This window comes from Camellia sinensis, chromosome 1, assembly GCF_055761805.1.
Source record: "Camellia sinensis isolate YWXY chromosome 1, ASM5576180v1, whole genome shotgun sequence".
NCBI lineage: Eukaryota > Viridiplantae > Streptophyta > Magnoliopsida > Ericales > Theaceae > Camellia > Camellia sinensis.
In genome coordinates, this window is record NC_138961.1 from 42,825,939 (window position 1) to 42,847,707 (window position 21,769).

Below are 21,769 nucleotides of genomic sequence, written 5' to 3' on the forward strand. Positions count from 1 at the left end.
TGTTAAGACCACCTTCAACGCCGATAAACTTGCTTTGTTGTATACGAATGAGATTGTCAGACTTCATGGAGTGCCGATGTCAATTGTGTCGGATCGAGATCCGAAGTTTGTTTCCAGATTTTGGCAGAGCCTACAAAGAGCTTTTGGAGCCGAGTTGAGGCTTAGCACAGCTTTTCATCCCCAGACTGATGGGCGAACAGAGAGGACGATTCAGACACTTGAAGATATGCTTAGGCTATGTGTATTGGACCTCCAAGGAAGTTGGGGAGTGCATTTGCCATTGGTGGAATTTACCTACAACAACAGTTATCAAGCTAGCATTTGCATGGCGCCGTATGAAGCATTGTATGGAAGGAAGTGCAGGTCGCCGATATGTTGGACCGAGGTAGGAGACAAAGCTCTGCTTGGTCCCGAGTTAATTCAGGTAACAATCGAGAAGATTAAGCTCGTTCAGCAAAGAATCAAAACCGCTCAGAGTTGACAGAAGAGTTATGCCGATCAGAGAAGAGACTTGGAATTTGAAGTCGGGGACCATGTATTCCTGAAGATTTCGCCGATGAAAGGAGTTACAAGATTTGGGAAGAAGGATAAGTTAGCACCCCGTTACATTGGGCCTTTTGAAGTTCTTGAGAAAGTTAATCTCGCTGCCTACAGACTTGCTTTGCTGCCAGAATTGAGCCAAGTCCATAATGTGTTTCATATTTCGATGTTGAGGAAGTATATTCGAGATCCACTGCATGTGATCGACTATTTTGGGATTGTAATTAATGAGGGTTTAGGCTACTAGGAGAAGCCGATACGGATTATCGATAGGCAGGTGAAACAATTGAGAAGTAAGTCGATACCAATGGTGAAAGTTGACTGGAATGAGCATTACGGTGAGGATGCTACATGGGAAATGGAAGAGGAAATGAAAGTCCGACATCTAGAATTGTTTTTGGAACAAGGTAACTCAAGTTTGGGGACCAAACTTCTTTGAGGGGGGTAGGATGTAACAACCCTCACTTCAACTTAGTCATACTTGCATACATTTATGTATGATCTTGTTTTGTTATGTGCATTTGCAAATCCTGTCTTGTTTTGCTTGAGTGTTGCTGCATGCCTTATTCTTGCCTGGTGTGTTGCCAAGGTCATCTTAAGCCTAGACACCTTGGAACCTTTCCACACTTAGAACTATCTTGGAACCACTTCTGTTGGCCTCCATCTTCACCCTAGCATATTGACCGAGATGTCATCATCTAGGCCAAGGTGTGCGTCACCTAGGCCGAGATGTGCATCATCTAGGCCGAGATGTTATTATCTAGGTGGTCTAGACCCTTGATCCTTGCACTTAGTGATTTTGTTCCTGGAATGGTATGACCTAGGCCGAGGTGTGGCACATCTAGGCCAAGGTGTGGCACAGCTTAGTCAAGTGTTATCCTTCCAAGCCGATGTCGTTGTCACCCTACTTGCCGAAGCTTTGCCCTTAGCCGAGATCATCACTTGCCGGAGTGCTCTTGCCATCCAGCTTGTTGAATACACTTTGTCATGGTCTTGTCTTCTCAGTCAGTCACCTTTTTGAGTAGAGCCAATCAGTCGATGCCACGTGTCCCAGCAGAGGGTTAAGCCAGTGACTGTCGAGAAAACATATCATTTTTGTATCAAATCTTGTCTTCTAGAGAGAGAGAGACTCTAGAAAGAAGAAGGTGAAGCTTTTGAGTGAAAGAGTGGACCTCCAAGCTTGACCGTGGGAGCTTGAGCCGTTAGATCCTAGTTTCGAGGTTAAAATCTTAAACTACTCTTGTTGTTCTTATTGATCGTCTAGTTGCATTGCATGATCGAACCTGTTTTGCATGCCTTGCATCGATTTAAAGTTGGTTTAGTAAGAGAAGATAGTGTTCATGTGTTCTCGAAGAAAAGTCTTGTTTTGATCCGAAAGTTTGTATCAAGAACCATGTTTTTGTGTTTGTTCTCACAAGATCTTTGAGTATGGGTACCCAGGTCCATGTTTTCGAACTCATAGCACGAGATCTCAGACTTTGTAGTAACAAGTTATGATTTTAGCATGCATGTTCTTCATCTTCATCTTCTCCATCTTCATGTTCTTTAAAGGGAAACCTAGATTTTCGCGACTTCGCTTTTGAATGTGGCCGTCGGGACCACACCTTGGCGAGAAGGTGTGGGACCTCGGCCAAGACCTGGTTGATGCCCAGCATATTTTTCCCTGAGATGAAAAACAGTGTTTTGTTTTGATTTAACTTGGTTTTGATGAACGCCGAGATCATTCGGTTACATGTGAATCTTGTTTGGAAGTACGTTCAATAGACTTTGCCGTGTGTTTGTAGGACTCGGACTTTTGCCTTGACCCCGACGTTTGAAGAACTATGTGAGTGGTATTTTTAATAAAGCTATGTTATCAATGTTTTGATGAGCTTTGCTTTGCTTTGTTTTGAAAAGTATTTGTTAAGCATGAATGATTGTCCATATTTTGTATATCAAGTATTATCTTGTTTTGATAACATTCTCGGAAAGTCCTTAGTGCCAGGGGACTATAATGTAACTGCACATCTTGTTTTGAGAGTCCTTAGTGCCAGGGGACTATAATGCGACTGCACCATTGTTCGAGATATCTCCCTTGCTTTGTCTTGTTTTGCCACTGACGGTTTACCGCGTGGGTTTGTTTGTCCGGAATGCCATCATTTGTAATATGTTGATGCTAGTAAGCACCCCTTGAAGCTTTGAAGATTTACTAGATGGACGGGGTCAATCCCTTGTTATATAAAGTTTTGATATGTATCGTTTTGAAAAGACTTCGGCTATTATTCATGCAAACCCTTTATTATTTATATCATTTACTGAGTATCCAAGCTCACCCTCTCTATATATATGTAGGTGATGAGAAAGAAGGCGGTGACGCCTAGATGTGATTCGCGAGCTTGTTTTGGATTTTTGTTATGTCGGCTTGACTTGTATTCATGTCGGCAGTCTTGAAAATTATACTTCTCAACTTGTAATACTTGTATTTTGCACACGTCGACTTGAGAAGCCTTTTGATCAAGATGTAATAAGTACTTTACTTCATTTGTACTAAGTTGTAACCCTTGTGAAGATGTTTGCCATTTCATTTGACTTACGCACAGCTCTTATGGACTAATCTGATTTGTATGTATTGCTTCCGCACTTGTGAGCCCCATATATTTATACTCTGTTGTGTGTGGATTTTGAAAATTGGCCTTCGGTAATCTTGGATTACTGGCCATCACGGCACCATCCTACTAGGGGCGGTTTGGGGTCGTGACACGATTGCATGGACCTCTAGGACATTCATTTATTTTAGAGTGTTTTGTCAAGTTTGTGCATATTTATTTCTTTTATTTTTATTGGGGTTCATTTAGGATTATTTTGATATGTGGGCTGTTTATATTTCATAAGTTTGGATGGTTTTGATTACGGTTGATTTTGCCGTTTATAATTGTGGTATGTCACTGGATTGAGTTTTGGTTATTTATTATTGGACTATTGTTTAGTTGTTCAATGTGATTATGGATTCATATTTAGGCTTACGTGTGCCTTGGGCTAAGGCCCTGTGGGCCCCGGCCAATCATACCCGTGTTTGGGGTGTGACACATGAAGATTGTTTTGACTCAAATCAAGTAAATTTTGCAAATTTAAATTTCCTAGAGAGGATGGGATTAATCCCGATAGTTCATTTTCGTTGAAAGCCAACCTTTGAAGCTTCAAAATATCACATGGTATATTACCTGTAAATTGATTCTCATACAACCATAAACTTTCCAAGTTGATGAGATTTCCTATCCCAGATGGAATGCTATCTAATATCTTATTTTGATTAAAATACATGTTTTGAAGATTAGTTGACAGGTTGCCAATGGTTTCAATCAGCATTCCTCCAAAATTGTTACAGCGAAGATCAATTTCCACTAAACTAGTGGGATTGATCAAAGAGTACAAAAAGTCCAAGTCATCGCTATGACCGCTCCCAAGATTATTGAATGCAACTACAAACCACCAAAGTTTATGCAGCTTGTCCAATGCTGCAATAAGCTCATTCCATCCTATTTCAAGATTGAAAAGATTTGAATTATTGGCTATTGAAACTGGAATGGATCCCGTAAATTGATTATAGTCGATACTTAACCTTCAAAACTGTGGAGCTACAAAGAGTTTCATGGCAGAGTGTGAAACTTTGAGAAATATTTGACACCGAAACTTGGTCAGGATCATAACTTCTTTTTCTAGTGTTGATTTTCAAGGAAATGAGTTTAAACCTTCAGTTTATGAGTTCATGCCTAATGGGAGTCTAGAGGGATGGCTGCATTCAAGTCCAGAAACTAATAATGGGTAAAATGAGCACCGGAGACTCAACCTTCTAGAAAGAATAAACATTGCCATAGATGTGGCTTGTGCACTTGATTATCTTCATCATCAATGCCATACACTAATCATTCATTGTGAGTTGAAGCCGAGTAATATCCTTCTTGATCATGAAATGGTTGCCTTTGTTGGAGATTTTGGCCTAGCTAGATTTTTCCCAGAGCTTACCATTCCTAATCAAAGCAGTTTGATTGGAATAAGGGGATCCATTGGATATGTACCTCCAAGTAACAACTTCTCTTTTCCGTTCTTTTGCTTTGACATATGCCTATTCTAGGATTAAAATTTAAAGTTTCAAACAAAATATAAGTTAGCTATCATTGAAGGAATGTTAAATGGGTTTTGATCCATCCATCTCTCAAGTTGGAGAATTTGGCTCGGTTACCTTAAGGCCTGGTCCATAGTCAACCGTTAGTCATAACAGTAATGGCTATGTTTTCCATTGCCAAAACTGGGAATATGTATAATGTACTGCTTTCATATTATTATTATGACATTATCATATGCCAGATTTGATTGTTCCTTTTTTTTCTTTTATATTATGTTTGTTTTTAGGCAAACAAATCGTGAGGGGTTTTCAATGTGAATTATTTTAATGGCAGAGTATGGTCTTAGAAGTGAGATGTCAACTTATGGAGATGTCTACAGTTATGGGATCCTATTATTGGAGATAGTAATAGGGAAGAGACCCACTGATAGCATGTTTGAGGAAGGCCTTAATCTTCATAGCTTTGCTAGGATGGCCTTGCCTGACCATGTGATGGAGATTGCGGACCCGGTACTCCAAGAGAATGACAAAGAAGAGGAAGGAGCAATAGCAGCAGATACTGCTGTTGCTGCCAGTACTTGGGAATCAATTCAAGTGAACAATGGTGACAGAATGGTGAATGTCTAATTTCCATGCTCCATACTGGAGTGGCATGCTCTACAGAGTTTCCACAAGGTCGAATGAGCATTAGTAATATCCTCCATGAACTTCATTTGGTCAAGAACAAACTCCTTCAAGATGAACTTTCAACAAGGTACGAAATTGAAAAGGTCTTGCTCAATATTTTTAGCTTCTTTCTTCTATAGAATTACGCCTATAGTTCTATCGCATTGGCTTTGATTTTCCATGATTTGTCCTTGTTAACAGGAAGCCGCAAAGATAATTGGACAATGGTGGGAGCAAGCACGGCATGTTTTCTATTGTGAGATTTCAAATTAGTTTGTCCTTTCCCAGTCAAATAGAATTCATGACTATTGACCAAAATAGTATGACAATGACAGTTTTCAAAATCTAATCCATTTTGATTGACTTTTTGCTTTAAGTTAATAAAATCAACACTTGTCATGTCATTTTGTAGTAAATTGATTACATTTTTTTTCATTGTATAGTGTTACTCTAAAAATATTGGCTACCATGCCCTTTTGTGGGTATTCTAAGAGATTCAATTTGATTAATGGTGATTTAAATGATTAATAATGCTTTTAGGTGTTTGAACTGCATGAATTATGTTAACCGCCAAACCAATCTAGAATGAGTTTATATTTATGCCCTTAACATCTCATTTTTGCTCTTTGGTAACTAAATTTCAGGACAATATGAAGCTTTATGCTTGTCAAAGCTGTGTGAAATGGTAAACACTTGGTCAAAAAGGAAGAGGATTATGCCTGTACTTTTAACTTCAAACTGGGAACCTATATGTCACAAAGTGTATACATAATTTGATTATCAGATTATTTCCAATTTAGTCCATGTGAGAATGATAATGTAATATACTTGTGTGATTCAAGTTTATTTACCTTTTAATTGTTACCCAATAATATGAGTTTGTTTGTTTCACAAAGTGTATATATATTTGAAAAAAGAAAACTACTATTGAATCCATGAAAATGAAATGCAGGTGTATTCAAACTGGTGTCAAGGACTCAGGGCCGGCTTTGAGTTTTAAGGGGTCCTAGGCAAACTGTTAAGAGAGGCCCTTCTATTTGTTTCTTGCTTTCAATAAATTTAGCAAGCACTCTCAATTGAGATTGAATAATTTTTTTTACTTTTTGCTTCTTTTTCTTTTTTCCAATCCGAAAATATACTTCCTAGGAGGAATAGCTATATAATAAAAAAAATCCACACAAATTCACAATGACTGATATCTGCAAATAATATGTTTTCATAAATTAGAGCAGAACAAAAATTAGAGATTTCCATTGAAGCACCAAACCAATGGAAAAATAGCAACAAGTATAGAATTAAAATTGATTTATTGCATACCCATATAAGCACATGGACAAAACAACACTAATTAGGGCAACAACCATAATTGTGGCTAATTGAGGGCAACAACTACAACAGTGAAAATCCATTATTAACAGTGCTAAGTAACTTAAACAATTATAGCCCTAACTGATAATTAGGGCCAAACAATTATATCCAACAATAAATTAAGGATCACAAATTATGGCAAAGAAATTAGAGAAAACAACCGTAGTCTTTCATTATTATAATTTGATAAACAAATACAGAGAATGAAGACAAAGAACTCACAGATTAATTTCGCCGGACCAATACATGGTTAGGGATTTGTGTTGATGGGTAAATCAAAATAGAATTGTAGTTTTAAAAAAAAGGGTAATTTATAGAATTGATCCCTCTATTTTGAGCGAAATTTTATGTTGGTCCTACAAATTTTAATTTAAATAATTTGATCTCTATACTTTGAATTTTGTTACAACGTGATCCCTCTATCATGTATTATTAACATTTTGAACCGGAAAAAAAAAAATCACGTGCAAAGAACATATATAAATTTTGAATTTGTGATGTACATTTAAATTTGATGTAATGAGAATCACACCCAAAATAAATCCGATCAACACATTTCAAATTCTAACACTTTCTTTGAATAAGTAACATTCCTTTTCACTAAATGTACCAAACATAGAGTTGGCTCAACCAATGTAGAAGTAAGGCTGTTATTAAACATGTAATCTCTTCCAGAAAGGAGATTATTAAGACAAAAGCATGACATTCCAATTGATTCCCTCATAAATTCATCTCTAGGCAGAACCTAGAAGAGTGTCTTTGATGAAATGCAATTTAGCTGCAACATCATTAATGTTTGTTCTTTCTCCAGGCAGTTCTGAAGAACAATTGACTCCAATTTCAAGTATCATACTCAACCACTCCATAGTCTTTTCACTCATTATGAAGTTCTCTTCTTCTTCTCCTTCGGTCTGAAAAAGTATTGGGTCTAAAATCTCCAATACACTGCCAGGCAAAGCCTATTTCACAAAGCTGTGGAGGCTTAAACCATCTTTAAACATTTCATCGGTGGGTCTCTTCCCAGTAAGCATTTCTAACAGAAGGATGCCAAAACTGTAGATATCACCGTATGCCGAGACCTCACTTCCCATACCATATTCTGCAAGTGAAATGCATTTGTAAGGGAAAAAAATATATATTGGATATAAAAGACGGAAATGCTCCATAAAAAGCCAGAGAACTGTGCACAAAAAAAAAAATAAATAAATAATGTGTGGCCCAAATCACCCGTGCAATTTGCTATACACCTTTTGGTGCATGAAACAATTAAGAATAAATGAAATCATATTCACCTGGAGCAGTATAACCTATTGTTCCCCTTACGCCAACAGAGCTTGTTTCATTTGCAGACAAGTCATGGGTGGCATGGTCTGCAAGGAATTTTGCTAACCCAAAATCACCAACATGCCCCAACATATCTTTGTCCAGAATGTTGGGATCTGGAATCCCGCCCAAGACCTTGTAGAAATTATTCCATGCATAAAAACACACCCACACTCAAGGAGACACAATATTTAACGTGGTTCGGCCTCAATGCCTACGTCCACGGGAGAGTAGCCGGTTATCACTATAACAATGGAGATATTACAGAAAGATTACAATAGAGGAGGAGCTCACACTCTCCTCACTCACCCACTCACCCGTCTCCCTCGCTCACACCGAGGGAGACGGTCTCTCCGCCTCACATATCTCACTCTCTGTGGCTTGCTCTGCTCTCTCTCTCAAACCCTCCTCTTAGCCTCCATTTATACTCAATCAGAATGGAGATGGAGAGGCTGGCCTTGCATATGGCCAGCTATCTTGTGTGCTGGCTTCACATGGCCAGCTCATGCAGCACATGGAGGATCACCCCTCACATGGGGTGATGATATTCCACAAATCACCCCCTCAACCCATGTGAGGTGATCCACAACACACATTGCTACTAATCTTGTCACGCCCAAATTCAACATAGTTTGTATCTCCTCATTGAGACGCTGCATCCCTTGAAAGCTAGAGATAATACACCAAAGATACAAGAGGAGGAGGGAATCCTACATCCTCAACTCAACTCACACCACTCTCTGATTTGGAGAGAACCGCTGCTCCTATCTCCTACAGATCTCTTCCACGCTTCCTGTCTCGGATGTCTTCAGCATAGTCTGCATCTCCTCACTGAGATGCTTACACTCCCTGAAGCTGGAGATAATACACCAGAGATATAAGAGGAGGAGGGAATCCTACATCCTCAACTCAACTCACACCACTCTCTGATTTGGAGAGAGCCTCTACTCCTATCTCCCACAGAGATGAGATTCTTGGTTAGATCTAGTACATACCGTACATCTTCAAGAATTCTGATTGTTCCATCATGGATCTTCAGTTTAATTGTTCCAATCCCCTTTGTCTAGCAAGCTTGGTCGTTGCCCATCAGCACAACTCCTCCATCGAACTCTTGTAAGCTCGAGAACCACTGCTTGTTAGGACACATATGGAATGAACATCCGGAATCTATTATCCATTCATCCGACTGGCCATATGATGAAACTGTGAAGGCTCCTCCTTCATCATTATCTCCATCTCGTGCAATATTCACCTTCTCTTCTGTCTTGTCTTTATTTGGACAATCTTTTGCCCAATGTCCCTTCTCACGACAAGCTGCACACTCGTCTTTTGCAAGACGTCTTTTGTCTGAAGGTTTCCCCCTGGATTTTGAGCGAGACTTTCCTCGCCCTGTATTTCTTCTGTTATTTGTTCTGCCTCTGACTGTTAATGCCTCGGATGTTGAGTCCCTGTTTGCAGTCTTATCTTTCCTTCTGAACTCATTGTTCACCAAGGCGTTTGCAACATCAATATACTTGATCTTCTCTTTACCGTACAATAAAGTAGTAGTGAGATGATCATACGAGTCAGGCAAGGAATTTAACAATAACAGTGCTTTGTCTTCATCACCAACTTGATCATCCAAATTCTTCAAATCCGTAATAATTTTGTTGAAGTTATTTAGGTGTTCGTTCATCGAAATACCTTTAATGTAGTCGAAACGAAACAACCTCTTCCTCAAGTAGAGCCAGTTCTCAATGCTCTTTGTCATGAACTTATCTTCCAGCGCCTTCCAAAGCTTCTTCGCAATATCATATTCTGTAAAGGCATACTTCTCCTCTTTTGCAAGGCAAAGTCGGATGGAACTGCAGGCCAGGAGATTCACCTTCTCCCATTCTATCTCGTCCAGGTCATCTGGTTTGTCTCCCAGAGTGAAGTGCAGGTTCATTTGGACAAGCATATCCTTAACTTCGCATCTCCACATGCCGAAGTTGCTGTTTCCATCGAACTTCTCTACCTCGAACTTGGCATGGGACACCGGGGTCCAATGCCTAGAAGTGCTTGGACTGGCTGAATTACTTACGGACTCGGTTGATCTAGATTCTGCCATTTTTTTAGAAACTTCAATTCAAAAAATTGACCGTACAGATGTGTCCGGAATACTCCAAATAGTTGGGAAGCACTATTGGATCGTAAAAAACGGACTCCGAATGGCTCCGATATGGCAAAAACACTTTGGACGGGTCAGATCTGCAGAATCTGGTGCGCTGAGAAGCACCGGATAATTTCTCCGGTTTGGCTGGTGTCTGGCTGACGTCAGCGGCTCGGTCAGCAGCTCGGTCAGCGGCTCAGGCGTGGTCAACGCGGCTCCGGCTCAACAGCTCGGCTTCGATCGGTTGATGACGTCGGCTGGCGTGGGCGCGTGCGGCGCGTGTCTACGCGTGAACGCACGTGTCGTCTACTTCTGAAAGCGCGTGCGGCGCGTGCGTGAGACTGGGCCGACGCGCCGATTCTCTTCACGGCGCGTGGGGGCTCGTGCAGCGACTGGGCCTCACGCGCCAACTTCCAGAGGCGCGTGAGAGCGCGTCCGGCCTCCGTTGGGCTCTGTTTTTGCTGTTCTGGACTCCTCTCGGGGAGTTCTTCCTCCTGGTATGGTCAAAAGTGGATTTTGAGCACTTCAAAATCTGGGCACTTTCGGGAAAAATTCAATTTTTCGCAACCCGAGCTCTGATACCAAGACCTTGTAGAAATTATTCCATGCATAAAAACACACCCACACTCAAGGAGACACAATATTTAACGTGGTTCGGCCTCAATGCCTACGTCCACGGGAGAGTAGCCGGTTATCACTATAACAATGGAGATATTACAGAAAGATTACAATAGAGGAGGAGCTCACACTCTCCTCACTCACCCACTCACCCGTCTCCTTCGCTCACACCGAGGGAGACGGTCTCTCTGCCTCACATATCTCACTCTCTGTGGCTTGCTCTGCTCTCTCTCTCAAACCCTCCCCTTAGCCTCCATTTATACTCAATCAAAATGGAGATGGAGAGGCTGGCCTTGCATATGGCCAGCTATCTTGTGTGCTGGCTTCACATGGCCAGCTCATGCAGCACATGGAGGATCACCCCTCACATGGGGTGATGATATTCCACACAGAAGAATGTTGCTTGGCTTAAGATCGCAGTGGACTATTGGGGTTTGGCCCTGGTTGTGAAGATAATTCAGGGCACACGCAACATCAATGATAATATTTAGTCTCTGAAGAAGGTTTAGCTTCTTAAACTCTTCATTTGACAAATCTTCATTGCAATTTGGATGTAACCACTCTTCAAGGCTCCCATTGACCATGAACTCATAAACCAGGGCCTTGAAGTCATGACCCTGATAATCTATCGTCGAACATGCCGTTAGCACCTTGACAAGATTCTGATGTCTAATGTTTCTTAATGCCTCACATTCAAATACAAAACTCTTCGAAGCTCCATGTCGCAAAAGGTTAATTACCTTCACAGCGAAAATTCTTCCATCAATAACTCCTCTGTACACAGACCCAAAACTACCAACACCAATTAAATTGAATGATGAGAAGCCATCAGTGGCTTTAACAAGAGTTTGGTAAGACACCCTCAAGAGTAAATTTTTTGATGAATCTGAAGGAGTATCTTTTCTTCTCTTTCTAAACCAACAAAGATATAGAACATACCCCACGAGAGCTAGTCCTACAAAACCAAAGGGTATAGAGAGTGCTAAAGTTAAGACACTATTTGATCTCCTCTTTTCATCCACTTTCAAGTTGCATTTAGGTAGCTTCAATTCAGCTACACCCCCACAGAGCTTACTGTTTCCCACCACTGATATTGCACTTGCATTACTGAATACACCTTGTATTGGTACTACACCTTCAAAATTATTGAAAGACAGATTCAAATTTTGCAACAAGGTGAAGCTCTCCAAGTACATAGGAATTTCACCAGACAAGTTATTGCTTGCGAGACCCAACTCTACAAGGCCTCTCAAGAAACTCAAAGAAGAAGGAATGGTTCCGTTGAAAAAGTTGTTCCCCAAATGCAGTGTTTCTAGTCTTGTGCAGCTGCCTAGAGTGCTCGGAATTTCACCGGATAACAAGTTGTACGAGACATCCAAGTAACCAAGGTTTATCAAATTTGCAACTTCCGTGGGAAGAAAACCGCTCAATTGGTTTTGGGACAGGTCTAGCGATATAGATAAGGATGAGATAGAAACAACTTGTTTTGGTATGGCACCAGTAAGGTTGTTTTGAGAAAGAAGCAACATTTGCAAATTACTACAATTCCCTAGGCTCGGAGGAATGCTTCCATGAAATTTATTGACTCCTAAAAAAAGTTTACTTAACAAACTTAGATTTCTTAGGGAGGATGGAATGTTACCAGACAATGAATTGTAACCAAGCTTCAATTCATGTAAATTTTGAAGCTTTCCAATCCCACTTGGGATGTTACCGGTGAGTTGGTTAAACTGCATATCCAAACTCTGTAAGCCAACAAGATTTACAATTCCAGTTGGAATGCTTCCAAATATCTGATTGTTGTCTAGATACAAAACTTGAAGATTACTCGAGAGATTACCGATGGACTCTGGCAACTTGCAGCCAAAATAGTTAATGTTCACGCCCAAAAATTGTAAATTGGTGGCATTGATCAAAGAAGAGATAAAGTTCAAGTCTTCAGCTTCCTCAGATCCAAGTTGATTGTCTGTAAGGATTAGCCAATTGAGCTTTTGGAGCCCTGCTAAATTAGGAACCTTTCCAGTAAATTCGTTTTGAACCATTTCTAGGCGGAGGAGTTTAGATGCATTCGATATTGAAACTGGAATTGATCCAGTAAAATGGTTAATACCAATGTTGAAGTTTTTCAAGACTGGGAAGAGTGATGCCCAAGTCCCAGGGAAGACTTCCCTGAATTTGGTTCATAATGACATCAATCATTATGAGAGAAAAGTGGTTGAAGAGCGAAGGAGGGATGGTGCCAGACAAGTTGTTTGCGCCGAGTGCAAGCCGCTGAAGATTCTTCAATCGACCGAAACCATCAGGAATGCTGCCATGAAAGTGGTTGTAGCATAAAGACAATCCGCGAAGAGATGACAAATTCGCAAAAGGAGAGATACTCCCTGTAAGATTGTTCTTGTGTATTTTTACTATCACGAGCTTTGACAAGGATCCGAGCTCCACAGGAACTTCTCCAACCAGCCCATTCTCAGAAACATTGAGGAAAATATGGTTAGCGCAACGAGATATATTTACAGTAATTCGGCCACCAATTGAGTTGTTGTTCAGCTGCAAAATCTGCAGCCTTGACAAACGGCCAATTTCTGGGGGAATTTCATTGCCAAAGCTATTGTTCTGAAGCAGTAATTCCCTCAGAAAGCTTAAATTCCCAAGGTGTGGTGATATCGATCCCACCAGTTCCCGGGACTGTAAGTCCATGGCGGTGACCCTCTGTTGCCTGTGGCCACACGTAACGCCTTGCCATTGGCAGAAGTGGATAGAGTCATTCCAGGAGCTCAAAACATGCAGTGGATCCTCAACTATTTTGGCCTTAGTTGCTAGCAATGAAAGTCGGTCCGACTTGTTCCCCATTAGCCAGGAGCTGGATGTGGTAACAGTAAAGCCGGAGTTGAGAATGCTCAAACAACATAAGAGTACTAGATGAATATGCAAATTGTGTACTAGCCATGACATGCTCAAGCTTACGCTTGGAAGCCCCATTGAGCAAAGAAATGTATGGCTGTGTTTTGGTGAATTATTTTTTTTTTTTGCCAAGTATATTTCATGGCCGGCTCATGAGCATGCCGGCAAAACGGTCACTTTGACCCGCTAGATTTGGACTTTAAAAAAAGAACCATTTAGAAAAAAAAAAAAAAAAAATTCTTATAAAATTTAACCCAGTTTTTTTTTTTTTTTTTTAAGTTTTTTTTATTAGACCTCAATTAAATAGAGAGCCCAACACTAAACTCATAAAGAAAAGAGTTAATTACCTAAAAGTCCTGTTTACAAATGTTATGATAGCTAAAATTTTATTTAAGATTTTTTGAACCAATAAATCCTATTTAGTAAAATTAGAAATATTATCCGTTTTTCTAAAATTTTAATACCGGAACATTATCAATTTTGCATAGTAATGTTTCAGATAATTGTTTCACTAACTGATGAAAAAATAAAGAGAATGAGATTAAACATTTTTGTCATTGTACTTATTGGTTTGATTCAATTATACAATAAAATCAAGAATATTATCAATTTTTTTTTCAATTTTAAAATTGCGAACATTATCAGTTTTTTCATTTTTAAACTTTTTTTTTTAAGTTTTGCACATCAACGTTCCATATCATGTTTCTTTACAGACACAAAATTTTCAGTTTTGTTCCACAAAAAAATAATTCAATTTTTTCAAAACACAATTTTTTTTTTTTGAAGTTTTTTTTTTCACTTTAAAAGTTGATCTTTTAAAGTTTTGAAAATCAAAATAAATGTCAAATCATCATATTCTTTTATAGATAATCATAATTGATGAATAATCATTGTTTGAAGTGCAATTATGATTATTAAAAATTTAATGGGACTTGAAGGTCCAAAAAATCTTAGTTATAATTTAATGGAGTATAAATTCATAAATTAAGACTTGTATATAAATGTCCTTAAAAAAATTTAGGTGATTTTCTGTGCTGAAAGTAAATGTCTAGTTTGATTTATGTTTAAATGTTTTTTAGACTTCGAATTTTTCTTCTTCTAAGTTTTAAGCCAAAGACTGAGAAGTCTTGTAGCCCTGTGAATGTGACGCCCTAGTCTTTAATAATTTTCCTCGAAGGAGCTCTCCAATTAAAGCGCTCTTAAGCCTGAGATGTAAAACACCCAGCTGAGTCGGACTGGGCCTTTTTTTTAAACTATGCCCTGTTTATTTGATTTTCACACGTTTTTGCAGTTTGGTATAACAGAAAACATTTACTGAAATTATAATGACAAAAAAGAATGAAATTTTTTTAAGGAGATTTTATGTTGAAAACAAACTCCACCAAATTTCTGTGGTGAAATAAATGTCTAAACGAAATGGGTTTTTAATCCCTTGAATCATAGAGAGTGTTCTCAATCACTCATTAGTTCATTGCTTCTTTTTTTTCTTTTTTTTTAATTTTTAAATTACACTATTAGTCTTTATAGTTTAAATGAGATGTCATTTTAATCTCTATAGTTTCAATTTAAACAATTTGATTCTACATTTTCAATTTGTTGCAATGTGGTCCCTCTGTCACTTACCATTAGAATTTGGATTAGAAAAAAATTCATGTGTAAAACTCCCAGACTAAAGAGACTAAAATAAAATTCAAAACATACTAGACAACTGGTGTAATAATATATATTCATTACATCAGTGGTCTCAATAGTTTGTTTTGAATTCAATTTTGGTTCCTCTACTTTTGCATGTGACATTTTTCAATTCAAAATGTTAACTACACGTGATAGATAGTTTAGTTGCAACAAAATTAAAAGTATAAAGACCAAATTGTTCAAATTAATTAAATTAAGAGGACCAAAGTAAAATTTTACCCAAACTAGAGGAACTAATGGTGTATTTTATATCTTTTTTTATTTATTAGACTTCGATTATTCCAATTTGAATTGTTTGTATGTATTCTCTGCTTTAAAATTTTTGGGACAATTATATAAAAAAAAGCTCAAGGTTTGAGTTTTGTAATAAAATAAATCTTAAATTTAAAATTTTGCCAATTTAAATTCTAATCATTTGATTTCTTTTCAATTAAACAATTTGTCTATTTTTGTTAAATAAAATCGACAAAAAAAAAAATTAATCATTAAACTCAATGTAGGTATTCATAAAATGTCTAAAATATACTTTTCATTGAGTTTAATGATTAAAATTTCTATTTTTTTATCGATTTTACTTAATGGAAATAGGCAAATGGTTTAGGAGGACTTATATGTAGGTCCCAATAGATAGACTTATTATCTAATAGATTCCATGATAATTAATAGTGTTTTCCATTAAACATTATTAAAAAATGTCACTAATTGTTAATTTTCAGTAACAGTTTGAAAATTATCACAAAAAATGTTATTAATTATAAGTTTTAGCATCAGTTTTAAAAAATCGTGACAAAAAAAGTCACTAATTTTTAACTTCCAGCGAAAGTTTAAAAAATTCGACACAGAAAAACGTCACTAATTATAAGTTTTAGTAACAATTTATAAAAAAAAAAAAAAAGAGTGATAAAAAAGGTCCCTAATTGTCAATTTCTAGCAACATATACAAAAAATCGTCACAAAAAATTATTTTCATCGACGATTTTATTAGAACGTAATGGGAATTAAGTTCAACTGTTAGGACCTATTGATAATTTATCCAATGGTTAGATTGAAAATAAATCAAAAATTTAGATAGCGTTTGGTAACGTTTACATTTTTGCTTATGTTTACAAAAATTTTATAAACTGATTTTTGTTTATTTTTAGAAAAACATAAATTACAAACGTGTTCGATTTGAACAAAATATTTGAAAAATTATAAAAACATAAACTAAAAAATATGTTTGTTTAGGTCTAAAATATTTATATTTATTATTTATTATTTATGACAATGGGATCATACATCTTATAATTGAAAAAAAAATAATTAAAAAAATTAATTGAAAAAAAAAATTATTAGTCAAATTTTTAAATTTCTGTTTAAAAACCAATATAAACTCATTTTTTGAGTTTACGTTTTTTCCCCAAATTTATAAACTAAGACAACCATTTATAAACCAAAAAAATTATCAAACAAATTTTTATGGCAGTTTTTAAAATTTTTGTAAATATAAACTGAAAGCGAAATAGTTACCAAATAGGCCTAGTATAAAAATTAATAAATTTCAAAATTCAAAATTTATTTTATTATAAGACTCAAATTCTGGGAGTTTTGTGTAATTTTCCCAAAAGAATTTTAGCCAACGAAGTCAAGTATTCTAATAGAGACAATGGCCCTGTGAATGTGATGCCCAAGTTTTCAATAATTTTCCTCTGAGAAAATGCTATGAAAGGAAGGATGATGGAGACTGATGTAAAAATCACCCACTGGCCCCGATGGGGGACATTTTTAAAACCAACAGTGATGCACAAATAAAAAATTTATATAGAAAAATAATATGATAAATGTTGATTTGATCTTTTTGAAGCAAGCAATGGTGTTAGAAATCCAGAAATTTTCACCACAAATTTAGTCAAAAACATAAATAAGGAGGGGCAAACTTCACTTTACCCCTTATGGTTTGGGTCATGTCTAGTTTACCTCTTAACGTTTGGAAATAATCACATAATTTTTTTGTAGTCTGTGGACTGAAGTGTACCGTTAATATTCTGTCTAACTTAACAGTAAATGTGAAATACTTGGCACACATAAAGAGGTTATACGCTTACTTTCAAATTTGAAAGAGATAAATCACGCATGGAATAAAACATTGGGGGTTAAAATGCACTTTGTTTTTCAGATAAATGACAAAAATACAAGGATATTTTAGTCTTTTTCGATAAATTGTTAATGAACTTAACGGTCCACTTCAGTAAATGTCTGGTTTGATTTCTGTTTAAATGTTTTTTAGACTTCGAATTTTTTTCTTCGAAGTTTTAAGCCAAAGACTGAGAAGTCTTGTGGCCCTGTGAATGTGACGCCCTAGTCTTTAATAATTTTCCTGGAAGGAGCTCTCCAATTAAAGCGCTCTGAAGCCTAAGATGTAAAACACCCAGCTGAGTCGGACTGGGGCATTTTTTTAAACTATCCTCTGTTTATTTGATTTTCACATGTTTTTGCTGTTTGGTATAACAGAAAACATTTATTGAAATTATAATGCAAACAAGAATGAAATTTTTTAAAGTAGATTTTATGCTGAAAACAAACGCAACCAAATTTCTTTGGTGAAGTAAATGTCTAAACTGAATGGTTTTTTAATCCCTTGAATCATGGAGTGTTCTCAATCACTCATTAGTTGATTTTTTTTATTTTTTTTTTTATTTTAAATTACACTATTAGTTCTTATAGTTTAAATGAGATGTAATTTGAATCTCCATTATTTTAATTTGAACAATTTAGTCTTATACTTTCAATTTGTTGTAATGCGGTCCCTCTGTCACTTACCGTTAGAATTTGGAACAGGAAAAAAAATCATATGTAAAACTAAAGAGATTAAAGTAAAATTCAAAACAAACTAGACCACCGATATAATATATTCATTACATCAGTGATCCTAATAATTTGTTTTGAATTCAATTTTGATCTCTCTAATTTTGTATGTGACACTTTTCAATTCAAAATGTTACCTGCACGTGACAGACAGATTACATTACAACAGAATTAAATTATAAAAACTAAATTGTTCAAATTAAAATTATGAGGACCAAAGTAAAATTTTACCTAAACTAAAGGGACTAGTGGTGTATTTTATTTCTTTTTTTATTTATTAAACTTCGATTATTCCAATTTCAATGGTTTGTATGTATTCTCTGCTTTAAAATTTTTGCGTCAATTATATAAAAAAAAAAAGTCATAAGGTTTGAGTTTTATAATAAAATAAATTTTTAATTTTCAATTTTGTTAATTTAGACCCTAATCTTTTGATTTCTTTTCAATTTAACTATTTGTCTATTTTTGTTAAGTAAAATCGACGGAAAAAGAGTATTTTAATCATTAAACTAGATATAGGTATCATAAAATGTCTAAAATATACTTTTTATTGAGTTTAATAACTAAAATCCCTATATTTTCATCTCTTTTACTTAATGAAAATAGACAAATGGTTTCGAGATTGAAAATAAATCAAAAATTTAATATTTAAGTTGATAAAATTAAAAATTTATTTTGTTATAAAACTCAAACTTTAGGATTTTTTTTTTTTTTTTTTTTTTTTGTAATTTCTCGAAAAGAATTTTAGCCAACGAAGTCGAAGTTTCTAATAGAGCCAATGACCCTGTGAATGTGATGCCCAAGTCTTAAACAATTTTCCTCCGTGAAAATGCTACGAAAGGAAGGATGATGAAGACTGATATAAAACTCACCCACTGGCCCGGATGGGGGACATTTTTAAAACCGACAGTGATGTACGAATAGAAAACTTACATAGAAAAATAATGTGATAAATTTTGATTTGATCTTTTTGAAGCAAGTAATGGTGCTAGAAATCTAGAATTTTCCTCCATAAATTTAGACAAACATAATAAAGAGGGGCAAACTTCATTTTACCTCATTATGGTTTGAGTCATGTGCGATTTATCTCCTTAACGCTTGAAAATGACCATATAATTCTTTTGTGATTTGTGGACTGAAATATACCGTTAACATTCCGTTTAACTTAATAGCAAGTGTATAATACGTGGCATACATAAAGGGATTATATGTTCATTTTCAAAATTCAAAGGGAGTAAATCGCGCATAAAATAAAATACAGGAGTATTTTAGTCTTTTTCACTAAATCATTATTGGGTTTAACGGTGCATTTTAGTTCACAAATTACAAGAGATTAGGTAATCATTTCTAAATGTTAGAGGGTAAACCGCATATAAATCAAACCACAGGAATAAAGTGAAGTTTGCCCTATAAAGAGTCTAGATACATTACAACGTCATTCTGGGTAAAAATTTTGGTTTAATTTTTCTAGGTTCATAAGTTTACTATAAAGCAAAAGCCATGACAACGGTGGTGGTATTTTCTAAAAAATACCACCATCGTTGCCATGGCCATGGCCATCTACCCACCATCACTACCACCACCGTCTATCACTGACCACCACCACCTTCGCCAGCTACTACCACCACCATCGTTCACCAAACATCTCTACCGTCGCCGATCTATACTTCACCAACTCCGATTCACTGCCATTGTTTACCAACCACCTTCGCCATCGCCGATCTATACTTCGTCCTAGATCTACATTGATCTAGTGTTTCTACTGTGAAATCAACTTCAAACAACTACAAGCAACATTGATTATCTAAATCTCACCTCTCTCTCCCTCCCTTCCTCCCTCCCCCTCTCTTTATTTCTCTCAAACCAAATTTGTTGCAAACAAGGGTTTAATATATCAATGATAAATTTATCACTAATATATGTCTTTGAATCTTGTGTTAATTTGTTACGATGATGATGAGATTTTCTTTTTGTAATTTTTTAACAAATAGTCAGTGAGAAACTTATCAATGAATGTGTCTATCAGTGATAAATTTATCACTGAATATGTCTTTTAATCTTTATGTTGATTTGTAATGATGATGACAAGATTTTCTTTTTACAATTTTTTAACAAACAGTCAGTGAGAAATTTATGTGAATGTGTCTATTAGTGATAAATTTATCACTGAATATGTCTTTGAATCTTTGTGTTGATTTGTGACGATGATGACGAAATTTTCTTTTTATAATTTTTTAACAAACAGTTAGTAAGAAATTTATCAGTGAATGTGTCTATCAGTGATAAATTTAACATTGAATATATCTTTGAATCTTGTGTTGATTTGTGACAATGATGACGAGATTTTCTTTTTATAATTTTTTAACAAACAATCAATGATAAATTTATCACTGAATATGTTTTTGAATCTTATATTGATTTGTGACGATAATGATGAATTTTGTAATTTTTAACAAGTAGACAGTGGTTAAATTTATCACTGAATGTGTCAATCATAAATTTTTTTACTAGATTTGTCTTTGATTCTTTGTGTTAATCTACGAATGTGAATAATTGTTTTCTGGTAAGGATTCCTCATCTCTCTCCTTCATTTTCTTCATCCTTATTCTTCTCTTTTTCTCTTGTTGCCACCTTGTTTGAGGAGGTATTGGCGGTATATATTGACATGGTGGAGATGGAAAATGGCCACACAAAAAAATATTGTCAAAGTTCGGAGGTAGTTGTTGGAGGTCAGTAATGGCTACCGAAAGTCAAAGATGAAGGCCAAAGGAGTCATCGGAGGTCGATGATGGTCGCCGGCAGTCAGAAGTGGTCTTCGGTGGCCGGTTAAGAGAGAGAGATTTTAACAGTTGTGATAGAGAAAGAGTAGAACGGTTGAGTGATTTCTTTATTTGGACTGAATGTCAAAGGTAAAATGGGAAGATGTGCTAAATCTTTTTGAGTCAAAACCTCATAGGAATTAAGTCCGGTCCAAAGGACCGGCCCGTAACTCCCCCTAAAACAATTCGACCTAAACCCATCCATTTACTAGATGGGTTTAAACGGGTTGGGTTAAATTGGGTGCGGATTGGACAAATCAACTTGACTAACCCTTTTACTTTAATGAACTTATTTTCTAAGTGTTTGGGTGTGCAACCCTTGCAACTTAGCATAAGTTTTCACAAAGATATGTAAGTTACATCACAAAATTACGTAACTTAAACACAAATTTATGTAAATTAATCCATAAAAATTTGAGAAATCACAACTTGATATAAGTTCACAAACATATGTAAAACACTTTACAAAATCACATAACTTCAACACAAATTCACATAAGTTAGTATATAAAATTTGAAAAATCACAACTTGGCGCAAGTTCTCACAAACATATATGTAAGTCACTTCATAAAATTGTGTAACTTAAACAAAAATTCACGTAAGTTAACCTATAAAAGTTTGAGAAATCACAACTTGGCATAAGTTCTCACAAACATATATGTAAGTCACTTTACAAAATCGCATAATTTTATACAAAATCACGTAAGTTAACATATAAAACGTGTCGTAAATTATCACAAAAGTGTATAACTTCAAGTCAC

General features: G+C 36.1%; 1 long non-coding RNA gene and 1 other non-coding gene across 2 annotated transcripts; one reads left to right on the forward strand and one right to left on the reverse strand.

Moving 5' to 3' along the window:
* The first annotated feature begins 5,497 nt into the window (after positions 1 to 5,497).
* Positions 5,498 to 6,158, forward strand: LOC114302201 (uncharacterized). The gene is made up of 2 exons (XR_003643336.2): positions 5,498 to 5,564; positions 5,953 to 6,158. It is a non-coding gene; the product is annotated as an uncharacterized LOC114302201 (long non-coding RNA).
* Positions 6,159 to 7,216: 1,058 nt separating this feature from the next.
* Positions 7,217 to 19,324, reverse strand: LOC114302200 (uncharacterized). The gene is made up of 2 exons (XR_014327869.1): positions 19,245 to 19,324; positions 7,217 to 7,775 (listed from the first exon to the last, which is right to left on the reverse strand). It is a non-coding gene; the product is annotated as an uncharacterized LOC114302200 (transcript).
* Between the last annotated feature and the right edge of the window lie 2,445 nt (positions 19,325 to 21,769).